Here is a 21,355-nt window from a genome sequence, read left to right as displayed (position 1 = left end):
CCTTTAGAAAATATTACACATTTTTTGTTTACTTGTAAATGTATTACACATTTTTTGTTTTACTTGTAAATGTATTTAGGTCATAGACTGTGAGACTATAATTTATTCGGAGTTTTTCATTCTTTTCAAAACAATGTATCGGTATACGGGACATACTAAAAACCTTAAATACTAAAGACCTCAATGACATGAAATTTTATATAAATGATAACTTTGAATCATGAAATGACATCCATATCAATTATTAACGCAAAAATATGAAAGACCAGAAAATTTGAGCTGAGCTGACCTGATTGAACCCCATGCAATTAAATAAGCATGATTATCTTCATAAACTTAATTGTAGATACTCTATAAAATAATTCGGAATATTTCGGAGTTTTTCACATACTAAAGACCTAAATGACATGAAATTTTATATGAATAATACATTTAAACTTCTGTGTGCTGCGTCAAATAAAATGACTTTGTGTATTTGTGTTTATTATAAATCCATGTGAAATGTGGTAGAAAAATACATCCATATCAATTATTTACGCGATAATTTGAAAGAACTGAAATTTTACTTTTTAAATTGTGCAGATTTCTTCCGGATGATCATGATCTTACATGTACATGTACCTTTAAAAAGATCCTTTTCTTTTTTATTATATGGTCCCTTGAATTCATAAAAAAGTTTTAATTCAATACAATGCAAAAAAAAAGCAAAATGGTTTGAGATACATAATCTTTAAGAGAATAATGCTTTGTTGAACATTAATTTAGAATAATGTACAAATCAATGTGTTCTCCTTTACTCCATACTAGGGCAATGATTATACAATTACGTTAGAAATGCTTACAGTAAAGAACTCGATACTTAATAATAATAGTAAAATGTGAAATTTCAAAACGTGTTGCTGAAAATATATTAAAATTTACCTTAAAAATTATAGAAACGAACTCATTATTTTCTTCTTTGTGGTGTGATTTTTTGTACACAACCACTGATGATTCATAGACATTTATGTTTTTTGCGGCCCATTCGACGCTTGCGTCAATATGATTTCTTGTGTGGTATTATAAAAGGGAAAAAACAGTAAGTAATGAATCTTTTCCTTGTCTGTTTTCACTTTAACGAGGCCGGGTCTAATTTTTTCTGCCCCAGATTTTTGAATGAAATTTTTTACATTAATTTCTACTGATATAATTATTATATAATTATTATTTTAAGATAAAAAAAATAAGACATTTACCACACCGTTTGTTTAAGGGGTCATCTTAAAGTTTGTTAATTTTTAACATAGGACCCTATGGGATTTTGCTTGAAATGTATCAATTTTGCACATTTTTTAAACTTCTGCCCTAGGGATTTCCTTTTCTGTTCTACATATTAAAGTTATTGCTATAAGGCATCAAATGGTCAAATAAAAAACCTCCTGGTTTGTTCCAGGGGTCTTATCAAAGTTGTTTTGGTATGCCCAATTTGTCAGGTAATGGCTATTTTTATTTGACAGAGACGTAAATGATGATCTTTATAGTAGTATTAAAACATTCAGACATATTTAAGTAAAAAATAAATATATAACATCACATATTAAGGGTCATCAATATAAAATACATGGATACTGTCTTGAGATATATGGATTAAGCTATATTTAGGCGGGTTAAGAAAACGTGAGAGGGCTAGGCTTGCTGAACCCTCTTCACGTTTTCGACACGAGCCCAAAAATAGCTTATACTTTGAGATACTTTTGTTTATTCTACAATATAAAATCAATTTTTCGCATCAAACGAGCTATTTTCAACAATTTCGCTGAATATCTGCAGTTGAACCATGGCGTCAACAAAGCAAAAAAATGACGTCAAAATGCAAATGAAACGCTGCGCGAAAGCGTGCGTACTCGTTCTGTACTCGGCCTCGTTAAGTTAAAAAGTCTTCAAAAGAGATATTAATAAAAGACCTGCCATGTCAAACTTTTTTTTTATATTTCAATAAACCAAAGTTTCATTTTTACAATTTTTAACGTAATAACTTTTTTTAAAATTACTAAAGTTTCATTTTTACAATTTTTGACGTTATAACGTGGTTAATAAGAAAAAAATAAACTGTCCAAAGTAAGGGTAGGCTCAAAAAATATTTTGATAAACATTTTTTTTTTCATTATAAGTTTTCTCCTTCTAACTTAATTAAAGATGTTTTACTTTTTAGAAGAAAAGTTCTGAGCAAATTGCGTATATTTTTTTAAACCGATTAAACGGACATGCGCTGCATTCCAGGGGAGAATTTACAACCTAATGGAGATTTTAAAGTTTCTTATAGACGTAAAGTTTGTTTGACAGAGGATCATAGACACGGATGACTTTTCAGACTTTTACATTTTCCAGAAGAATCAATATGCAACACCTTACCCGACGGGACACTGCAACCTCAGTCTCAAACATAGCAAACAGCCAGAACAAACGATAAGAGTACAATCATGCAAAATTAAAACAAAGTTAGTAACAAAGAAAATGAATTTAGAGAGAAAATCCTACATAAAAAGAAATGAAAATAACATTTAAAAAAGTAAATAAAAAAGATCTTCAAACATCCCCCCTCTTAAAATAGAACTACATCCACGTCATGTGGTCTGAGTTTTACTTCTACGTTTGGGATTTTATTTTAATCAACTCTCCTATGCAGTTACTCTGGCAAACCGAAAGTGAAACAGTGTTTGGACCTAAGCACAAATCATCACCGCTATCAAGACGTAAATGTTGAAAATAATAGATAAATTCGGTGTACTGTATGCTGTACCCTTGTTTTTTAAAAGAAACGTATTTATTAATACCTTGAAAATAGTTAGATTTTATATAGTACAAACAATTTAATTGTTTTTTGTAGTTGTATATATTCCTACGCCAGAGTTCAATATAGTCTCGTTCAACCAGACGCTCGGCTGTCTCCGTAAATCTCCGACAAGCAGAGAGTCTCTCTTGGTAGTCGGAGAATAACGGAGACAGCCAAGCGTCTGGTTAAACGAGACTAGAGTTCAATATTGCTTGGACCCAGACTTGTACAATATTTAGACACATTTCGATTACTGTTACACAGGTTGATGTTTTTAATTCGATTACTAATACACAGTTTGATGGAATTAATCCTATCTTTAAATATTACACAACATGATTCATAGGGGGTTTTCTCAAAATTCTTGTCGGAAAAGTTCGAGAATTCATATTATAAAAATGTGCGTAATTCAAATATAGATAAGAAACTACTTGCCAGGCAAAATAACATATCGTTGATTATAAAATTGATAATAATCAATAAAACCAACTCCCGATAGTACTTCAGTACTTTGATTTTTAATTCATTAATATTTTTAACATTCATAAAACATGTTTAAAAGAATGGTACACTGATTAATAATTGTATACACGGTCTTATAGCAGAGCAACACTTCTTGTGTGCTAAAAACCTTTTTTGTTAAAGTTCCTTTAAAAAAAGTTTAAAACCTAAACTTTATTACAAATAACTGACATACAATCATTTATCATTAAACAAGAGGCCCAGTCGACACATCGCTCACCTGTGCAACAACAGATTTATCAAAATCAGCTTTATGGAATCATATACAAAATATCTTAACAATGTCGTATAATAAATTCCCCCGCATACTCTATGTTTATCATTGAGCCCCTGTAACAGGACGATTGTGAAGTCATATCACTAGTGAGCATTGCAGTTCCAGAGAAGATGATCAGACTATATATAGATTGTAGCAAGCGCAGCTCGCCGGCGCGAAGCGAGCTCCTCCGGCAGGGCGTGTGTGAATAGAAAATTCGGACTAGTTGCACATTCTTTAAACGGATTTTTTTTTGTGTCAGTAAATCGGACCAGTAATGCATTGTTTTAATCATCTCATTAGTTCCCTGTAATCATGAGAATTTTTATCATTTCACATTCAATCATCTATTATATACAGTCACATAATTATTCAATCATACACAAATGCTTAAATAATTTTAATCGGGAAGTACTCTAGCCTCGCCTTCTATAAAAGTAAAGTTAAGCTACATGTTTATTCGGAAAACAACAAAACATTATAAATTATGGCATATGATGCATGCTGTAGTTTCGGCATAATATTACCTTAATCGAGTGACGTTACAAAGGTTTACACATTGATCCGATAGATTTTTTCGGCGTCAGTAAATTTTGACCAACAATTCAAAGTAACAATGGTTTCCAACCTCACGTTCTCGCGAAAACTGAAGAAAAACTTTTGAGAGGCATATAGGATATGTAATTTTGAGAAGCATATAGGATGTGTAATTTTAAGAACATCATGCTTCTTGAATAAATAAAACAGTATACTTTGCGTACTTTAATTTCTCAGGGGAGATTTAAAGAGTCAGTCGACACTTAACCAACGTGGAATTTGGCGTCAAAACAAGGGGATATAACTCTAACTGAAAACTGCTAAAATAACACAAAATCCTTTCAAAATCTTGCAAAGCTAAAGAATGAGGACATTTTTCTAGATATAGGAAACAGTTGTAACTTGCACTTATTTGGATGAATGTTTACATTTATTAGGGCTTTTCGACTTTCGGTCGAAAAGACCTATTGTTTTTGTTCTGTTTTATTATTATTTTAATTATTCTCGACAAACTTTCGTCAGCGATTTTTTGAAAACGGAAAGACATATTGAATTAATGATGAAATAGTCTTAAAGCATTTGTTAATGACACGCGTATGTCTTGTTTTGGACTTAAGGTTTCGGTACTTCCGATTTACACAAGCAAAATACCAGAAATTAAAAGAATCGATATATTGTTTTTTTTTTTTTTGAAGAGGTTCGTTAAAATTTTAGAATTAGATTCATCTTATCCAGATGTACAAAAAAGTTTAGTGTCGGCGAGTTTCTATCTCTTACCAGTTTTGAGATTTTAGGCCTCAAACTTGAGAAAAGGGGGGGGGGGATGAAAAAACAAAAAAACTCAGAAAAGCTTTTTAATGTTATAAAACGCATAGATATTGTTAAAATAGACGTAATAAAGATATATTCCAAGTTTCAATGAAAAGTATTGAGTACTTCCGGTTTAATGAGCCGATGAAAATCGTCAATGGGAGTTTCTATGTTAAATTAAAATCACGCGTGTAACGTTTTCTCAAAATGTTTTCAAGCAAATATATTTATATTTTGTATTTGCAATCAGGGACCTAGTGCGCAGACAGGAAAAGGTCTTGGGGAAAATAAATCAGAAAAATAAGGGATCTGTAGGAGTCAGTATTAAATACAGCCCTTTAACTGTAACTTTTTTATTATTCATCCGATTTTCACAATATTTTCGGTTTATAGTTTAGAATAAAGAGTACAATTTAAAAAATATGGTCAGAGGGGCCACTTTTTGACTCCTTATAGAGGTTTTAAGGGTCTGAAAATGATATCTTTATCACAATTCAAAAAAATTAAATTTCAAGAGTTATCTCGCTTTGCTCAATAAATGATTAGGATAGATATTGTTTAGATAGACGTAATTAAGATATATTCAAAGTTTCATTGAATAGTATCGAGTACTTCCGGTTTTATGAGCCGATGAAAATTGTCTATGGGAGTTTCTATGTTAAATTGAATTCACGCATGTAACGTTTTCTCAAACAGTTATCAAGCAAATATATTATATATTTTGTATTTGTAATGAGGGACTAAATGCGCAGACCGGAAAAGGTCTTAAGAAAAAAATTCAAAAAAATAAGGGACCTGAAGGGGTCAGTATTAAAAACAGCCCTTTAGCTTTAACTTTTTTATTACTCATCCGATTTTCAAACTCTTTTCGATTATTAGTTTAGAATAAAGAGAACAATTTAAAAAGTATGGTCCAAAGGCCCACTTTTTGACTCCTTATAGGGGTTTTAAGGGTCTGAAAATGATAACTTTATCACATTAAAAAAAATAAAAATTCAAGAGTTATCTCGCTTTGCTCAATGAATGATTAGCATTAGAGCCTTTGGCATACCAAAACTCTTGAATCTTAAATTAATACTTTCTTAAATATGAATTTTTATAACAAACGATATAGTTGGATAAAAAATTCTGCAGTTGTCTTTCTTTGGGCATTTAATTTTTTAAATGTTACCGTGTGGGTATATGCTCATGATATTTTTCTAATTTTTAATATACAGATTTGGAGAGAAAATATAATAAATTTAAATAAGGGGTTTTAAGGGCTGTCGAAAAGCCCTTCCTTTTTGTTGGAGACAAAAACAGGTCTAGTTTTATTCACTATAATTATGGTAATTTCCAGGATGGTACACGTAGCATCATTTTTAAAAGGGGGAATGGCAGCCTCATCCAAAAAATCTTTACAAGCAAAACAAAAAAATGATAATTCTTTTGATCATAAAAGTTCTAATCCCTCATAGCAGTTCAATGGTTTCTATATTTTCACTTCCATTTATTTATATGTGCTCTCAATCCCAAGGGGGGGGGGGGGGGCAATACCATGTCCCTTTATTATGATAAGCAACTCGATATTCCCTTAAGGTCAGACGACACGTTCTTCAAGTTTAGATAACTTTTTCCAGGAATTTTTTAATGGTTTACTACTACTTTGACAAACTTACTTGCAAAAAATTAGGGTACCTTACCAGGCTTTTCTGCAAAATACTTGAGTATGCAATTTCCTATATAATCTTCTTGAAAATACACTTGAATTGCTGATATAAAATAAATACATATACAGCACAGCGAATTTCACTATATAAGAATTATATCTCCGCCGGGGCAAGGTTTTGAACTCACGACCTCTAGAACCTATACACTTCCGGTAGTGTGCGGCCACGGTTCTAACTACTCGACCATCTAGACACGTAACCAAATCCAAATAAATTTTGAACATTTTTAAAGTAATTATAAAATTAATATTTTTTATTGGAACTCTTTATTACGAGGAGATAGAAAAAAGATTCTCGAGGAACGTGTCGTCTGACCTTAATATGATCAGCACGTATTTTAAGCGGAAATTAAAAAAAAAATAAAAATTAATAAGAAAAAAATGTCTACTGGAAGAAAGGGCATGAACTGACTTTACAATCACTTTAAAAGAGGAGATGCAGTGCAATGAACATTTGTATAAAAATCTCTATTATTCAACAACATTGTTTCTAAAATTAAACTATTGTTCCACTTGTAAATAAATAATTAATAACAAAACTATGAGTAATTAAAAATTACTAAAAAATAGATGTGTTTTATTTTTCAATCGAATTCATTTACGTTGTACATTTTTGTTTATTGATATATCATAATTCATAAATTGAGCACATGCTGCGCTCGCCCCAACGGTTGCACCGTAAAACATATTAAACCTACATCAAAATTTGAATCCTTTGTGAGGTCCAAGAATTGTCAAGGGGCCAGAGTAAAACAATTTTATAGAATCAACAATATGTCAAAATGCTTGCATATTAATAAAACCATACAAAAAGCATTTGAATTTTTAAGAACAATTTAAGGGTTTTCCTTTGAAAAATTGACCCCCCCCCCCCCCAATGTGACCAAACCCTACTCCTAAAAAATGATTTTGTCAAATTTTAATCTAGACTATTTGAAGACTGAACTGAAGTTTTTCTAGACAGTTTGTGTTTTACAAGATTTTCCCCAAAATATTCTTATGCAAAAATTTTACACCCCTTCCAATTGTGGTCCCACCCTACCCCCAGGGATCATGATTTGAACAATTTAAATCTTCCCTACCTAAAGATGGTTCCACACAAGTTTCAGCTATTCAGTTTCAGAGAAGAAGTTTTTCTGTATATTCAAATTCGACCCACCCCCCAAAGGTTCTAGCTGCTGGTCTGCATCTCCCGGTCTAAAAAAATCGGATGGACGAAGATATATTTTTAATAGTACAGGACATTTAGTGTTAAAATTTGGGTTCTTTTCCTTTTCGCTTAAAAAATCTGTAGCTGTTATGTCGCATAAGTCAATTATCTTTTAGCATTATATTTTGTAATTATAAATTATGTTTAATTTCAATTTTAGATATTTAGTTGACACGCGATGAAAAAAAAATGTAAAATAAAAATTAACCAATACTTGAGTGCATATCTAAAAATGGGGCCTCAGGCCTTGATGGTCACTAAACTACCTCTTACATCACCCACATTTCATTATTGTAAAGGCATTGTCCTCATAGCAAGTTGAGTCAAATTCTCTCAATGTACCAATCTTTACGTGATTAATTACCATTATTGTATGGAGCCGTTTGTTCACTGACCTGCAGTGAAATTTAACGTCGTCAATATAAGACATTGTCACCACCATTCGGGGAAAAATGCCCAAAAGTCTGGAACACGCAAGAGAAATTAATAAAGCTAGAGAGGTAATTCTTTCGATGTTTTAAAATAACTACATCGTGATGACTAGATAGGTTGATGTGCGAGGTTACTCGCTTATCCTAGGTCAACTCTGGTCACAGAGTTGTTTATTTTTGGTACGCAAATTATAACTACAGTTGATTTAAATGTTAGGTCTCGGTGGTTTTCGGAGTTCGCCTAGGATACGCAATTTAATTATTTGAATCATTAAATTTATTCAAACGTGATTTTACAATGTAAGGTTTCTCTTATATCCAAGGTCGTTTCGAATTACATGGTTGAATGAATGAATAAGATACGTGTCCATCTTTCTTTACCTCAGTATACTTACACAAGTGATTGCTCTTAGACCGTGTATGAACACTCGGTGTACAGTTACCAAAGGTCAATCTATCTGTAACGATTACACCTCTCCCTTAATTGCAATTGATTCCCTTCATTTGTCTCCTTTAAGCATTACATCGTCATCAAAAAATACTTTTTTTAATACCCCAGTCTATTGTTAAATACCCCCGGTAGTATAACGATAACTACCTCTAAAAAGGGTATCCCCCTTTCCACATTCAAGTGCCATTTCATATCGGATATTCCCTTACCCTCATTGTTTTATCATTTAAGGGTATCATATTACCTTTCACATTGTTCAAAGAACAATAGCTCTTTTGTTTAATGGACCCTTTCACTGAAACTGCGGTATTACTGTCTTGCAGGGCAAATTGATACACTTTGCCGAAGTTTTAGTAGGTAGAACGGGTCTGTACCCTAGGTAGGGTCGCTTTGACTACTTCCATATAACATTTTTTAAATTAATAAATTCGTAATTTTTTAACCTGTGTAAAGTACAGGTATTTTATATAATATATTGTGACTGGCAGAGTGATAAAAAACACACATAAACAAATAAATTAAATGACTTGAAAAGAGCAAGATCTACAAAGAACTGAATACGAAGACAATAAATCACACAAGAGTTTGTTTCAAATATATATTAGTCAAAATCAAGAGGACTTGAGCAGCCGTAAAGAAAATCTGGAACCCAGTGCACCACATGTCAGTGTGATACTCGGTGTGGATTTGTTTATCTCTACTGAAACATGTCCCATCAACTACCTTACCATCGGTACTTTCTGAAAACTTGATATCTCATGTGTCATCTCTCTTTGCATTCCAGATTTCACAGGATAAAAATCTGCTATACTTAAGAAGTCCTTGGGCAAACGCGACTTTTTCAACAACACAGTGGCAATTACGACATCAGCGACCATTTTCTACTCTGTCTCTGAGAGTAATTACTTTCGTATTGCTCGTGCTATGACAACGAAAATTTGGTATATTAATATGTTGGTCAGGTATATATACATTCATTAAATTGCACATTTCACCACTGCATAGAATTATAACTTTTCTCCATGTACAACACAATGCAATAAACATATGCATTCACTGTAATGATCTTGTCATACTTTTTTTTTCATTTTAGGTAAATGAAAATGGCTGCTTTCACCGGGACAAGTCACCAGTGCATAAAAAATATCCCACAAATTTCAGGGAGTCCATTGTTTGCATTTTAAGCTTTATTTAAACATTGAATGATTATGTTAATATTCATACTGTTGATTCTATGTGTATCGTCGCTTCGCTGTAATGCCATTAAATAATTTCGCTCTCAGTCAAGGGTATGAAACATACATGAAACATCCATATTAACATATAATTTAGTACGCTTCCGCATTTAAATATACAGTGCCAGAATCTTTGTAGGGAAAAATCTTTATAATTAAGGAGTGGGTATAATTTCATGATTAATTTTTAAAGTAAATATCGAATTGGTTATGTAAGGTTTAATGTTTCATTTAATCTTACAAAATAAATACACTCAAAACAAGTGGTGTTGTTTATATTTCAGCTCCTGACGAAGGAATTAGTAAAGTGTATTCATTGGAAATTGAACGTCGCAGATTTCCAATGCAAAGGTAAGGGGAAATATAGAATGAATGTAAATATTTTGAAGTCTAAATACTAATCTAAGACTCCTCTTAGTGTTACCCTGTTTGATGTTTGAAAAAGATTCATTCATCAAAAAGGGCACTTGGTGTTTAAGACGTCAACGAATCTCGGGTTAACTATACTTCAGCTTCAGGGGTAAACATTTTTGGTAATAGAGAAATGCGGGTCAGGAGTTCAGGCTGTCGGAGGCGGGGGCATATAATGTTTAAACATCTTTTTCTCTTCAGACTACTTGCATTAGCGAACGAGTCTTATTGAACGATGGCGAATGAATACATATTCAAGTTATTCGTACCGTTTAAAATCTGACATTTTATAAATAAGTTTCCTAATTGGAACATGTACTTCAGGCATCGCTTTTTCTTGCGAATGTATGGAACGCCATAGCTGCCTTATGTGGTTATTTAACGAGAAGGCGGTGCTTTATTATGTTATGCTGTGGTTATTTCATGTGAAGATGGTGCTTTATTATATGAAGATGGTGCTTTATTATATGAAGATGGTGCTTTATTATATGAAGGTGGTGCTTTATTATATGAAGGTGGTGCTTTATTATATGAAGATGGTGCTTTATAATATGAAGGTGGTGCTTTATTATATGAAGGTGGTGCTTTATTATATGAAGGTGGTGCTTTATTATATGAAGGTGGTGCTTTATTATATGAAGATGGTGCTTTATTATATGAAGATGGTGCTTTAATATATGAAGGTGGTGCTTTATTATATGAAGGTGGTGCTTTATTATATGAAGGTGGTGCTTTAATATATGAAGATGGTGCTTTAATATATGAAGGTGGTGCTTTATTATATGAAGGTGGTGCTTTATTATATGAAGGTGGTGCTTTAATATATGAAGGTGGTGCTTTATTATATTATGCTGTGGTTATTTCATATGAAGATGGTGCTTTATTATATGAAGATGGTGCTTTATTATATGAAGATGGTGCTTTATTATATGAAGATGGTGCTTTATTATGTGAAGATGGTGCTTTTTTATGTGATGGTGATCACTCGGAACTCCTCTTATTTTGACGACTGAGTTTAAACGCTATTTTTCAAAATTTTGAAAGTTAAACAAAAGAATTAATCTTATTTAAATGTAGTTAATACACAATTGCTAGCTCCTCTTCTTCTTTGCGTAGTAAGTATATACGCCAACGAGATGATCTGTGTTCATGTACGACTTGACTTCAACCGAACGTACCATTATTGACGAAAATGGCGGAACCGACAAACTCAATCATGCCGATGAAGAAAATATTAGAAGAACTTAAGTTAAGTAACCTAATCCCGACCTTTGAGTCCGAAAAAATTGATAGTTATAATTTTTTGAGTTTGAGCGAAGAGCAAGTAATTATATTAGGGGTAACTGCCCTAGGAGACAGGATAAAACTGGAAGAAAAAGTACGGGAAAATCAGAGGGAAAAAAAGAAAAATTTAGCTGATCTTATAAAGTCACAACGAGATGTCCTTTTTATTGGTAAAAGAAAAGGGAAAAAGCAAAGAAATACTAGCAAGATATCCTCATCTAATAAAAAGCCGCGTGGAATAGGTAATAGACGTTGGACTGTTACAGTTGTATGTTTACCAAACAAAGATTCAAATTCTATTCCAACTGCACTGCAGAAGGAAACAAATTTCAAGGCTGGCCTTGGACCGAAAAAAATCTGCCTATCAACCAATGACACTGAATCTGAGGTAATGGCAAAAATATCATCAGATGCTATAGATGAGAATTCTGAGAATTTGGGAATTCCTCAGTTACAGACTTGTGGAGGGTTTGAGCTTTTAAAATGCAGACAGAATTGTCGTGACTTAACATTGATTGACTGTGAATGGAATGCAATGACTTTAAAGAAGTTTTTGGGAAATCAAGCAAAAATATACGTCAGACCAATTCAGAGAAGCTTGTCGACAGATCCAGTAAATGAACATAGCGAGCAGGAACAATCGAAAGCCCACTGTCATTACTGCAGGCAGATGTTTAGTGTTCGGGAACTTAGAGAACATTTACATGCATGTGAACTCCGGTCTAATCTAATTAGTGAAAGTGAGGATGAATTACCTGACCCACACCTGACACAAGATTTTTCCAATAAAAAAAGTGACTTTGAAGAAGTGATAGATCAGAAAACTGCTCTTGAACAAGTTGAGGATTTTGTCAGTGATAAGAGTCCAGAAAGTCCTGAACAATTAAGAACTGGCCACTTGACCGTGCCTGAGAATACCAGTTCTGGTGATTTATTTGTTGATAGAAGTTCCGTTCAAACAGAATTTTCATCTCAAATCTTAAATCAGACAGTCATTAATGATGTCACCCCTGCTGAAGACATGGAAGATGACAGTCAAGGAACCACATCTGATGCATGTGGAGGCCCGATGGACTTTATCATAGCAAAAGCCATAGACTATTGTATTTCTGAAAGCATCCAGGACCCTGTAGAAATTCTGAGATACTTGCAGTCTGTTATTGTTTGTGGCAGACAATTGGAAATCACAGACACAACACAATGTGATGAAGGAGACACAAATTTCATCATAGTGGACAGAAACAACATATTGGAGACAGGATTCGAAGAGGTCAATTCCATATCAAATCTACAAAAGACACTTGAAGTGCAGTTTTATGATGAGGTAAATGAGAAAATTTTATTGTATTAATTTCATTTCAAAATAGCTATCCTTGCATATATGCACTGTCCAAAAATTTGATTATCAGTTAAATTTAATTTGTGTATGAAAGTAATATAACCCTAATTCTATTTTTTTTAAACATGTTTATGTTTTCCTTGTCATGTTCATAACAATTTAAAGCAAAATTGGCAGATTTAAAAAAAAGGTCCCTTTTTTTTTGGCAGACAGCCATTGATCAAGGAGGCCCCAGAAAAGAGTTTCTGGCCCTAATTTTATCAGCCATAAAAGAGAAATATTTTGACAAAGGACTTCGAGAGTTCATGGCTGCTGACTATACTGTGATCGGAAAACTCATAGGTGAGTATGTATTGTAAATCAATTATCAAAAACATAAAGAAAATATAACATGAATTAAATATACAGTTTAATAGATAAATTATTCAGAAGTTAGCATCTAGACTATTAGTTATCCAGGTTCAATCAAGGGTTTACGAGGATTAAAATGAACATAAATAAATTTACACCTGGTGTATTTTTTAATCACGTGAAAGTAATAAAATCCAAAATGCACACCTTTAAATTAATTGCAAATACATTTAATTTTGTTAATGCATATGAAAGCAGTTTCTGTTCTGATAGTAATATGATAAAAAATGTGTTTACATATACTATATAGTGAGTTTCATTAATTACATTAATTAGATTAATGCTTAGATCATATACAATATTAGAAGGGCAAAGCTTTTTTGCATGTACGTGAGTTTCATATATTTCCAAATGTAAATTACATATTTCCAGGTTTAAGTATGCTACAGAATGGACCCGTGCCAAAATTCTTTGATGAAAGCACTCTAAACAGGCTTTTTTCAAACAACAGCTCAGAAGAATTTGAATCAGCATGTGTTCACAATTTGAAGAAAGGTTTAGATTGTCTTGGTCTGATCAAGGTAAATGATGATAAATTGTGTGGAATCTGTTGTCTCCTCCATCAAACTCATATTAGTAATAAAAATTGATATACATATTATCATTAATTTTATAAAAAAAAGTTACATATGTTTGGTAAATACATGAATGTATATTTAATAAACATGACAATTTTAGGTTGGCTGTGTTTTGCCAATGTTCCGCCATCTTTTTCGACCAAGCAGTTGTACACTCACAATTAAAGCTGTGATACAGCTTTTGCAGCCAAAATTTTCAGAGGAGGGATCAAACAGCAAACGATATGAGAGTGCAGTTTATACATTATTTCTGAAATATTTGAGAGCAGTTGCAAGTAAGCTTTTTATAACTCTTCCATCCTTCAAATCTTAGGAAAAAACTAAGTTGGTGAAGACATTTGATGTGTCTTTTTGTTTGTAGATATTTCAATTTACAAATTGATATAAGAAACTGATTTTTGGTTGGTTAAAATGTTTAAATCTTTGTATGTTACAGTATTATTATTCAACAACGTTACACGCAAAGAATATGTGGAATGTAAATATAAAAGATTGACCACTAAAGGCATGCAAGTCTCTTTTTACTAAAACTTTAGAATTGTTGACCCCTGAAGCTAGGGTATAAATAATCTGATCATCATCTAATGAACATCTGACCCCCTACCCCTTTTTAATGTATTGATGTTTGTAAAGAGCAAATAGTACAAGTGGAAGAGTCTTGGATTAGGGTTAAGACTCCTAAATGAAGCTTAAAAATAAATATGAAAATACGAGACCCCTGACAGGTCCATCTAAGGGCTATGGTGACTGTCAAGGCGGTGGGCCTCTTGGATTTTGATAATGCAAAACATTTAGTGCAATTTAACTCCTAAATTGCAAAATGAAATTCAAGTTGGTTGGGGGTTCATGTATCTCATTTTCACTAGGCCTATAAAAAAAAATTGTGTGTTTAGGGTAACATTAATGAAAAAATTAGGTTAGGTAGGTAGGGATATTTTTTTATTTTATCATATTTTTTTCTGCATGAATCCTAAGAATGTTTGTTTGTGTGACATACTTAAAACCAGATTTTTTAATAGAAATAATATAAAATCACAATCGGATAAAAACAGACATCTAAAAATGGTAGGATCAGGGCATTTTTGTAGGTTAGGTCGGGTTACACTAAACTTACAACTTTTTTTTATAGCAGGGACTTGGTATAATATTCAACCATTTTCCATGAACACAGAAAGTCAAATTTAAAACAGTAGTAAAAGTGCAATATGTGTATAAATTCTATGACTTAATATGAGAAATTAAGAACATTGTTAAAGAGGAAAAACCACAATTGGCAGCAAAAATATGTATACCACAATGCTTCCTTAAGAAATTTATATTTTATGTTTTAATTTATAGAAATATATTTATCCATTTTGTTCGGAAACTGTTTTGTAGGTGGTAGAAGGGGAACTGTTGGTCTCAGGGATGTACTGCAGTTTGCTACTGGAGCAACAGAAGAACCTGTTCTTGGTTTTGTCCTGCATCCATCCATTGAATTTGTGGAAAGCACACCGGGCACCTCCTTTATTCCAACTGCAAGCACTTGTACCAACACTTTGAAAATACCCAGACCATCTGCTGAAATTCCCCTCCCACAAGAAAAGGATCTTTTCTCGTACTACGATTATGCATTTTCAAATGCATATTTTGGTCTTATGTAACTTGAAAGAACTATTTCTAAAATTGATTCAGCACATCACATCGCAGAACCAACATTGCTACATGTAACACTTTGATGGAGTAACATTCTCTTATAATATGAAATGCATGTAAGGCCAAGGTGTAAAAGAATGTGAATAATTAAAAGATGTCTTTATTACAGGTTTTGAATAATGTGTGGTAATTGATTAATTTGGACTCATTGATCTGCGAACACCTTGTAATTTTTTTCATTGAGTTGTTGAACAGATCAGCGTGTATTCTTTTTACCGGTATATGATTTTGCATATTTAGTTTTTAGCTCCCCTGAGCATCATTTTGTCTGCCACTGGTTTGTCTGTCTTTGAACTTTTAACATTTGAGTATTTTCTAGAACCATTTTATTTTTTCGCTAAAACCATATGGCAAAAGCAATTGACACTTATGTGGAAACATCCTCAGTTTGGGTAGATTTAATTTCATTCAAATCATGATCCCCAGGGGATAGGATGATGACACTATGGGATTGGGGTGTTATTATTTTTACACAGATGTTTTTCAAAATGTGTGTTCCATTTTAAAATATGTGTGGAATTTTAGATATTAACTATTTGAAAAAAAACATGACATGCTATTTTTTATAGAAATTTCTGTTTTTCACTTTTTAAAGCTGCTTGAAGTATCCTTATCATTTGACTGATGTTTCTCATGTGAGAGTGAGGATTGTGGCCCCTGCTAGTTTTGCATTTTTTTAAAGCAGTAGTTCTTAGTCATTAAGGTGTTAAGTTTGATTTATTTGTTTTAGCTAATACTCATATGTGAACACATTTTCTAGAATGTATTACTTCAAAGAGAAGTGAAATATGTGTGATTTGTTATGGTAATTATACCCCCGCTCCGAAGGAGAGGGGGTATACTGTTTTACCCTTGTGTGTCTGTCTGTCCGTCCGTCTGTCTGTCTGTCTGTCTGTCTGTCTGTCTGTCTGTCTGTCTGTCTGTCTGTCTGTCTGTCTGTCCGTCCGTAACAAAAATTTCTGTCGCATTTATCTCAGAAATTATTTATCGCAGATGCTTGAAATTTTAACACAGTGTTTGTTAAGGCATGCCATATCGTGGTATATATTTTTGTACTAATCGGACGTCAACTTCCTGTTAAATGACGACTTCGCTTATTTTTTAACCAAAATTTTCAAACAAATTTTCGTCAAAGATTTCTCAGCAACTATTTATCGCAGATGCTTGAAATTTTAACACAGTATTTGTATAGGCATGCCATATCGTGGGATGTATTTTTGTACCAATCAGACGTCAACTTCCTGTTAAATGACAACTTTGTTTATTTTTTGCCAAAATTTTCAAACAAATTTCCGTCAAAGAATTCTCAGCAACTATTTATCGCAGATGCTTGAAATTTTAACACACTATTTGTTTAGGCATGCCATATTGTGGGATATATTTTTGTATCAATCGGACATGAACTTCCTGTTAAATGACTTTGCTTATTTTTTAACCAAAATTTTCAAACAAATTTTCGTCAAAGATTTCTCAGCAACTATTTATCGCAGATGCTTGAAATTTTTACACAATATTTGTATAGGCATGCCATATAGTGGGATATATTTCTGTACCAATTGGGTGTCAACTTCCTGTTAAATGACGACTTTGTTTATTTTTAGCCAAAATTTTCAAACAAATTTTCGTCAAAGATTTCTCAGCAGCTATTTATCGCAGATGCTTGAAATTTTAACACAATATTTGTTTTGGCATGCCATATTGTGGGATATATTTCTGTACCAATCGGATGCCAGCTTTCTGTTAAATGTCGACTTTGCTTATTTTGCATATTCACATCAGAGCGGGGGTATCACTAGTGAGCATTGGCTCACAGATATCTTGTTTTCTTTTATTGTTAATGGTAAAGAACCTTCACATTTAAATAAAACATTTCACGACTTTCTTGGTTATTTTAGATTTATGTCAAGCATCAGTGTGCCCATCTTTTTTTTAAACTTTCACCCTTTAATAAGGGAGATAATTATAAAGAAGTTCTCAGAGACAAGAGGTATTGAGAAGCAAGTTACTTATGATTAATACAGGAAGTTTTTAATATGCTCATAAAGCTCGACCAGGGTAATAAAGTGATCATAGAAGGTATAATGATGTACTGGTAAATTAAGGTAAAATAATATTGTTTTTTCTGCAGTCTGTAATGAAGCATTATACACCAATCTACAAAGTATGACAGTCCAAAACTGTCCTTTTAAATGTTTTGATTTATTTCACAAAATATTTGAACTTGAATTAGATGTGGTACAATTGCTTGTATCTGTTAATCTGTTGGGGCGTTTCTTTCAATGATTTCCAAACATTTCAGATAATAGTCTATTCCAAAGTTAATTGTATGCCTAGGTGGTTCCATTGACAATTCTAGCCTGCAGTGATCACTTATCCTGTGATCAAAGGGCTGGAAGATTGGTCTACCACTCTCTTCTTCATTGCTGTTTTCATCAATGTACCCTTCAGTTCCAAAGTCCTGCAGATTTGATCCTAAAATTCCAGTGGGGTGTTGAAGTTGTCCACTTGTCCACAAACTCATAGGAGAGGATTTTACAGTTCTTAACTTATGTCGAGCCCACGCTTCTTGCCAGAATTGCAATTTTCTATTTATTTCAGACAAGAAAACATAATGTAAAGAAGTTGTGTGGATCAAATTTAAAGGATCAAGAAAACCTTGATCTTCCATGAAATAGAACAGATTGTAGAAGAAACTAAGCACGCCTTCAAATACATCTCTCCATAATCTCTCAATCCTCTGATTGTGAGTGCTCTTCCCTGTAATCATACTATTTTGTCCGTTTTGATTCAACATAAAGTCAGCTACAGAAACATTTTCAAGCCCTTTGTCTGATCTGACTTTATTTGGTATCCCATATTTTTCAACTCCAGACAAGAAGCAATCTAGTATTGTTTTTGACGTATTGTTGTCAGTGCATTTTAAAAATGTTACTAAGCGGCTAAAACCGTCAATACCCCCAACTATAACAAATCTCCAACGAACAAGTTTGTGATTTGTGTCAATATGCCACAGGTAATTTGGACCAGGGACATCGTATACTCGTCTATGAAGTCTTCCAGTACGTCTGTCGTGCACGCCTTGATCATCCATCCTATGAATACTATCTCTTAGCCTCCATCTTTGAATTCTTATTCCTTTTAATATAAGCATTTGTCGCAACATAGTTTCACCACACAAAGGAAACTCTTTCACAATTTCGCCTAGTTTAAGGTCTAAATTATCGTCGTCAATTTCTGAGAAGGTCATTTTGCTCAAACCAAACTCTGACATTCTTCTATAAACAGTTCTTTCAGACACAGAAAGTAGTTTAGAAATATCTGAAATTTGCATGTCATTTTCTAGGGCATTTTGAAGGAATGATTTGGGTATTTCAAATTTTGGAGCACCACAATTTGTAAATACTTTTGGGGGCAAAATTGCTCCATATTTAATACATTCAGTCCTTAATTTCATCATTTCTGTCCTGTTTGAAATGCCCAAACTTTCCAATTGATAAGCTGATAATCTACAAACAACGTCTGTACTAATTTTCTCCCTCTCAAAATTTGGGATTGCATGGTCCAAGTTTAATCTTTGTAGAATCTGTTGCAAATCTGCTGATCTAGAAGCCATTGTAGCTCTTCCAAAGAAGAAAGATTAGGATTAAAGGGGTTCCGAATGTTATTATTATTCACCTAAATACAATCACATTACAACCGAACCATAACCACAGCATAATATAAAAAAGCACCTTCATATCAAAATGCACCTTAACATAATAAAGCACCTTCACATAAAAAAGCACCACCTTCACATAAAAAAGCACCACCTTCATATAATAAAGCACCACCTTCACATAATAAAGCACCTTCATATAATAAAGCATCATCTTCATATAATAAAGCACCTTCATATAATAAAGCACCACCTTCATATAATAAAGCACCACCTTCATATAATAAAGCACCATCTTCACATGAAATAACCACAGCATAACATAATAAAGCACCACCTTCATATAATAAAGCACCACCTTCATATAATAAAGCACCACCTTCATATAATAAAGCACCACCTTCATATAATAAAGCACCACCTTCATATAATAAAGCACCACCTTCATATAATAAAGCACCATCTTCATATAATAAAGCACCATCTTCATATAATAAAGCACCATCTTCATATAATAAAGCACCATCTTCACATGAAATAACCACAGCATAATATAATAAACCACCATCTACATATAAAATAGCCACATAAGGCAGCTATGGCGTTCCATACGAATGCCTCTTCTGATGCAAAAAATCAGAGCTTACAAAACAAGTATCCTACTGAAACAATCTCCATGTACGGTACAATCTCCATGTTGCTGGGGTCTATATTTTAGAAGGAAAGAAGTTACATTGTTCCAGGAGCAAGAAGAACCAGATCAGCTGAATCCAAAGTATCTTGGATCATTTGGATCCTGCTACCAGATGTAATTGTCCTATCAATGTTATACCAGACGTTTAAAAGACGAATTAATTCGAAGTACATTTATTTTTGCCTGATAAGACAGTCCAGGCATTCCATATGAAAGACTGTAATTTGGTATGGGGGGGGGGGGGGGTATAGGCGATGAGCAAGTTGTCAGAAATTAAAGGGAAATAATGCATATTTATGAATTTATGTGAGCTTTAATCAGTTTTGAAGTAGTCGGTGTAAAATCCTTGATAAAATTTAAAACGAGTCAACTCACGTAAATGTTGAAAATAAAAGATGGTAAGCGTCCCATGTTCCAGGACAGTACATGGTGCACCAATGTGGTTTGGGTGAGACTTTAATTGTAGTAGAATTTAATTTTCTAATCAAGTTTTTTTTATTTGTTAAAAGGGAATCGTTCATCAATGTGTATTACTAGGAGGAGACAAACCACATCGATGAACTTAAAGCTGCCATCACTTCTACTTTCCGGACAATTCTTTAGATTATCTCAAAAATTAAGTTAGATTTACCTACGAGTCTCTTAATGTTTATTATTTTTTATAATTATATTGTTGAATAAGAGCATTTAAAAAAAGAACAAAAACAAACTTTGTAATGTGACAAAGAAGTTGGCTAGTCAATCTGCAAAGACTGCCTATTTGGCAGCTAACACCAGCAACGAGATCGGTAATGTCCATAGCGTGACATAACAGCAAGTAAAGACACCGGGTTGGAATCCATGACTGCGGGTACTCTCCCAATATGCAAATATGCCACCCTAGTTCGTCAGTTCGTTGATAGTCACTGCTGTGGAGCCTCCCAACTCATGAGTTGAAGTAGTCAGTGTAAACTCCCTAATGAAATTTAAAACTAGGCTTATCACTAAATGTTGAAAATGAACGATGGTAAGCATTCTATGTTCCAGGGTAGTGTACATGATGCACCAATGCGGTTTGGGTGGGACTTTAATTGTAACAGAATTTATTTTAATTTTCTAATCAAGATTTTTTTATTTGTTAAGGTAGCTCCATACTCGTAAAGTTGAAAAACTGAACTGATTTCGACTTAATAGACTTTAATGTCATCAATTGTTAGAAAAAATATACATGTCATCACACTTTTTGAGATGCCAGATAACTGAGAGAAAAGTCAGAAAAAGAGTTATTTCCCCTTTGCATAGATAAAATATATAAAAATTTGGAAATTTAGTATAAA

General features: G+C 33.0%; 1 pseudogene; it reads left to right on the top strand.

The window, feature by feature from the left end:
• The first annotated feature begins 11,562 nt into the window (after positions 1 to 11,562).
• Positions 11,563 to 17,568, top strand: LOC128173803 (uncharacterized; annotated as a pseudogene).
• The last annotated feature ends 3,787 nt before the right edge of the window (positions 17,569 to 21,355 follow it).

This window comes from Crassostrea angulata, chromosome 2 (assembly GCF_025612915.1).
Source record: "Crassostrea angulata isolate pt1a10 chromosome 2, ASM2561291v2, whole genome shotgun sequence".
In the NCBI taxonomy this organism is placed as follows: Eukaryota; Metazoa; Mollusca; class Bivalvia; order Ostreida; family Ostreidae; genus Magallana; species Magallana angulata.
The sequence above is the reverse complement of the archived record's forward strand: the minus strand, read 5'-3'. Positions and strand labels throughout refer to the sequence as shown.